We start from the raw sequence: 5,519 nt of genomic DNA, 5'->3' as shown, positions 1-5,519 counted from the left end.
GACATGTTTAAATCAGTAGGTCCAGATGCTCTTCACCTGAGAGTGCTGAGGGAGCTGGCGGGGGTCACAGCAGGGCCCCTGGCATGGTTGTATGAGCGTTCGTGGGGCACTGGTCAGGTACCAGAGGATTGAAAAAGAGCCAATGTGGTCCCCATTTACAAGAAGGGGAGAAAAGAGGACCCCAGCAATTATAGACCAGTCAGTCTTACTTCAGTCCTTGGAAAGACCTTTGAGAAAATTATCAAGAAGCACATCTGCAAGGGCCCAGCAAGGGACGTAACACTCAGGGGCAACCAACATGGGTTCATTGATGCCAGGTTCTGCCCGACTAACCTGGGTTCTTTTTATGATCAGGTCACAAAGTTCATGGACGAGGGTGTCAGGGTGGATGTCGTCTTCCTGGACTTTAAGAAGGCCTTTGACACAGTTTCCCACCACATTCTCTTTAAAAAACTAGGTGACATTGATGCCTGCACAGTCAGATGGGTGGCAAATTGGGTAGATGGTCGCACCCAGAGAGTGGTGGTGGATGAGTCATTTTCAGCCTGGAGGGATGTGGGCAGTGGAGTCTCCCAGCGCTCGGTCCTGGGGCCTGTACTGTTCAACATCTTTATCAGTGATCTGGATGTGGGTGTGGAATGCACTCTGTCCAAATTCAATGACGACACCAAGTTGTGGGGCAAGGTGGGCATCCTGGAGAGGAGGGACAGAATCCAGCTAGATCTAGACAAATTACAGAGGTGGGCAGATGAGAATAAGATGGAATTTAATGCAGACAAGTGCAAGGTACTGCATCTAGGGAAAAAGAACCAGCAACACACCTATAGGCTAGGGAACACCCTTCTTGTCAACACTGTGGCAGAAAGGGATCTTGGAGTCATTGCTGATGCCAGGATGGATGTGCGCCACCAGTGCGAGGAAGCAGTCAGTAAAGCTAACTGCACCTTGTCGTGCATCTACAGATGCATCACAAGGAGGTCCAGGGAGGTGATTTTTTCCCTCTGTGTGACATTGGTCAGGCCACAGTTGGCATACTGCATCCAGTTCTGGGCGCTGCACTTCAAGAGAAGTGTGGCTATCATTGAGAGGGTCCAGAGGAGGGCCACTCGCACGGTCAAGGGGCAGCAGGGCAGGCCCAATGAAGAGAGGCTGAAGGGCCTGAACCTATTCAGCCTCCACAAGAGCAGGCTGAGAGGGGATCTCATGGCTGTTTACAAGCTCGCCGGGGGGACCAGTGGGAATTGGGGGAGGCTCTGTTCCCCTGGGCACCACTGGGGGTTACTTGGAATAATGGCCACAAATTGTTAGAGAGAAGGTTCAGGCTGGACATCAGGAGACATTACTGTACAGTTAGGGCTGCCAGGCTCTGGAACAGGCTCCCAAGTGGGGTGGTACTCTCTCCTACCTTGGAGGTCTTCAAGAGGAGGCTGGACAGATATTTGGCTGGGGGGATATGACCCCAGCACCTGTTCCTGCCCGGGCAGGGGGTTGGACCTGATGATTTGTTTAGGTCCTTTCTGACCCTAAGTACTATGATACTATGAACAAAATATGAATAAACTACCATTTAAAGGAATAAGCATCAGAACAGTTAGTACTATGAAAAGAAATTATTTTAGAATATTTAATAACCAGCAGCTGAGTAGGAGCTAAGAAAACATGGTTTCTAACTAAATGGATTCCGTATTCAATCAACCCTGGTTAGCTGAAAGTCAACAGTATACAATCTTCAAGCAGGTGATACAGGCTGCACTTTGTTCAACAGCTTTGACTGGAAATTAGGGGTGCATGGATAAAGATTTTGTTGGCCAATACCAATAGCTGATTATTAACCATCCATATCAGCCAATAGAGATCCAATAACCAACATTTAGTAATAAAGCTTGTCAAATAAGCTTTAGTTCAAGCACCCCCTTTCTAAGTGTGGGGATGCTGATACAGGAGACACAGCAGCACTTTACTAATTAAAGCGCAATGCCGCCCACCCCTCCCACACACACTCCTGGAGCACGTGTACAAGTGCTCTGTGCCAGTTGCAGCCCCGGCCCTTCAATCTGAGCTTGGGGGCAGCTGCCTAAGTCTGAGGCTGCCCAGGGCTGGGTGGTCTCTGGGCACTTTAGAGCGGGTTGCAGAGTCGCTTTAATTAAAGCACCACCCCCCACTCCCAAAGGCTTCCTTCCCGCTGGGGAAGGACTCTGCTGCGCACAGCAGGCGGGAGGGGGTAGGGTGGGGTGGGGGAGTAGCTGCCCTGGCCAGGCCCTCCACTCCCACCCCTGAGGCAAAGACCCCCAGGCACCCTGGGTTGAGTCATGCTGGGCTGGGCCAGGCAGCTCAGCTCTGCCCACCCTTGGCCACCCCAGTCACATCTCTGGTATTCGGCACCTTTTACAGTGTTCATCCTGGCCCCAGCCTGCAGTCTGCGACAGCCCCTGGGACACCATGGCAGCTGCTCCACTCCTGCCCAGCCCAGCCTGGCCCACCAGTGAAGAGATAGGAGTGTATCCGGGGTCACCCCGGCTCACAGGAGAGAACTCAGGCATCAGGGGGCTATGGCATAATTAAATAATCAGAAAACATTATTAGCTAAAAAAAGCCAATAACGTTCATTTTCCTTTTAATCGATGCTAATCCGATACACAACCAATATATCAGTGCACCTCTTTTGGAAATAAGGTATTTAACAGTTAAGATTTCCTAAAAAAAGCAATATTGTAAGGTAGATAAATCAGCACATACGAGTCCAACTGTCCAACAACATCCAGAATAGTTCATTTTTCTACTAACGTTACCTTACAAAGATCTCAGCTCACTGAACATCCCAAATGATCAGTAGTGTTCCTCCTGGTTTCTGGAGTTCCTCTTTTGTTAAAAAAGTTATCTACAAACATAAAAGCAATCATTTTGAAAGAATTTCCTATATTATATAAAAAGCACCTTCACTGTGGCAAAAGGCTCAAAGCAAGCAATTCTCAACTAAGAGAGAGAGCGCAACAAGTTGAAGACTAACTTGTGCCCCCTACCCTTCCTGATCTTAGACTAACAAAGTTAACTACCTCTCCTCTAGTCAATGATGACACCACCCAGTTGAATGAAATGGACTGCAATTGATCTACTTTAGAATTAAAGAGTTAGACTTTAAGGTGCCACCCTTACAGCTGTTACTCAATTATACTAGTTCCCAGGTCCATAGCCATATCACAGGATGCAAATGCTTTGCCTGGCATACAATTCCTTTTACACTGCAATAAACCTGCAAGTCAGCACCTTTTGTTCAAAAGAACAGTTCAACACATGTGGCATTCCCTAGAGCAGGGGTGTCAATCATTGGGCCAGCAGGCCACATTTGGCCTATGGAGTCTCCCTATCCTGCCCACCAGACTGCACAGTTGGACCCTTTGGCTCTGTTGGGCATGGCAATCAGTAGTAAGCTTGGCTTGCTGCCACCAGACTCTGGTGTTCCTCCTGCTCCCACCAGACCTACAGCACCCACCCTGCACCACAGTGGCTACTGAGGCAGCCCTCCTGCCCCAGGTTGGATCCAACCCGCAAAGAGCCCTGCAGTCCAGATCCAGCCCAGTGCCCCATTGTGAACATATACCCCTGCCCTATACTAAACTCATCAAGTCTTTTAAAATAATCCCAGTAGATACACTGGTATAAAAACTGGTTAAAGCAAAGCTACCGATGAGGGTACTTCTACTACCAGTCTCAGGACTGAGCTCCATGCTAAACAGGAAAACAATCAGGAAGCCAACAGTCAACCAGAAATATTGAAAATCACCAAATATTTAACACAAGCCACATTCTGATTTTTAAGAGTTCTGCTTAAATTGTTTGTTTTTTAAACAGACTAAATTTAATGTAAAGCATTTAACCTTTAAACTGAATATCTAATTTCTTCTGTGAATGTAAAGCTTTTTAAGTACTACTGTACTTCTTTAGAGAATAATAAAATTTGGGGGTACAGAAATTAATGCTGAACAAGCTTTCTCTCTTACCACCTTTTAACTCTAATACAGAACCTTTTATACTCCACCAGGGCTAAGTATTGTGACCCATTGAGCTGGGAAGCTTCAGGGCTAGTCTATTCAGGAAAACTGACCACAGAATAACCATAGGAGAGTATACCATAATAAGAGCAATTAATGCAAATTAACTACTTGAGAACAGCAGCCACACAAGGGAGGTACACCAACACAACTAAAGCTGAATAATTCTCTTGAGATGGCTGTAGCAGTTTCCCCTTTGTAAACAGAAAGATCCTTTTCTGAGCTCACTAGCCACCAGCTTCAAACAAGTCCACATACCAGAAAGCCTAGATGGCAAGACATACCAAGTGAGGATATCAGCCTGCCCCCACTTAGTTCTCTAACCAGCTCGGCCAGCTGCTAGGAAGACAGAAAATGAAGATCCCAATTTCCCCAGAAACATTGAAGCAAAATCAATATTCTCAGTATAGGGAGACGGGAAAGGAGGATGAACGATTTCACAGGGTGAGAAGCAGGCAAGAACCAGTAATGATAGAAGCCAGCTACTTAATCTAAGGGTGGGGCCTTTAAAAAAAAAATAAAGATAACAATAACTTAGTTACCACGGCTGGACTGCCAGACACACAACCTTCCCTTCACACGTGCATCCACCTTGCAGAAAGCATGATTTCCCGCAGATTCACCCCCAGCAAGTACCATATACATGGAAACAGAGATTAGTTTCCATTGTGAATGTCATCTGTACAAAGGCACGCTACTGCTGAGCTAGGCCTGCACAGACCAGCCACCACCCAAACAATAGCAGCAAAAGTGTGAATTCTGCCCCAGCCCGTAGGAGCTGGGGGAGGGAGGTGCTGCTTCAGAGCCCACTTTGGACTGAGCTGGCCGCCCGCGGGTGAGGCACAGAGCTGTCAGAGCAGGGCACACAGGGCGAGGCTCCACACCCCTTTCTCACTTCAGCAGGAGCCTCTCTCCCCTCCCCTGATCTCAGCTGGAGGACAACAGAGGCTCCCCACCACCCGCTCGGCCTACAACGCGAGTCAGGGAAGGCACCCGGTGCCACGCAGAGGCCTACCGCGGCCCCCAGGCCCCGCCGGGATCCAGCCCCCTTTAGCGGCCCAGCCGCGGCCTGCCCCCGCGGCTGGGGGGGAGGTACCGGGTGGGCGTGCGTTCAGCGCCGCCTCCGGGGTCCGCAAGCGCCGCCTCGAGCGCCCGGAACCACCGAGGAGGAAGGCGACAGCGGCGGCCGCAAGGCCCGCCCGGCAGAGCTGGGGAGGTGAGGGGAGGGGATGTGCGGCCCTGTCCGCTCCCGGCGGCGTGAAGGGGGAAGGATCCGCCCCCCTGCCCCGCGCCGCGCCCGCGTGACGGAGAATTAAAACCCGGAGGCATTTTCCTAGCGGCCCCTCGCCGCCGGGCCGGGCCATAAGAGCCGGCTGGGGGGGGGTGCGCGGCGCGTGGGGCTCGGCGCTCACCTCCACGTCGCGACCCTTGTTCTTGAAGCTCTTGATGCGGTGGTTCTCAAGGCCCGCG

General features: G+C 50.3%; 1 protein-coding gene across 1 annotated transcript in view; it reads right to left on the bottom strand.

The window, feature by feature from the left end:
* KPNA3 (karyopherin subunit alpha 3) overlaps nt 1-5,519 on the bottom strand; it is a 130,258-nt gene extending 124,739 nt beyond the window's left edge. Inside the window, exon 1 of the mRNA XM_019524582.1 lies at nt 5,462-5,519. The gene's annotated coding sequence lies outside the window, so the exon portion shown is untranslated. The remainder of the gene's footprint in view (nt 1-5,461) is intronic.

The sequence above is a fragment of the Gavialis gangeticus genome, unplaced genomic scaffold (genome assembly GCF_001723915.1).
Source record: "Gavialis gangeticus isolate Ggan-Ray unplaced genomic scaffold, GavGan_comp1, whole genome shotgun sequence".
Taxonomy (NCBI): Eukaryota; Metazoa; Chordata; order Crocodylia; family Gavialidae; genus Gavialis; species Gavialis gangeticus.
The sequence above is the reverse complement of the archived record's forward strand: the minus strand, read 5'-3'. Positions and strand labels throughout refer to the sequence as shown.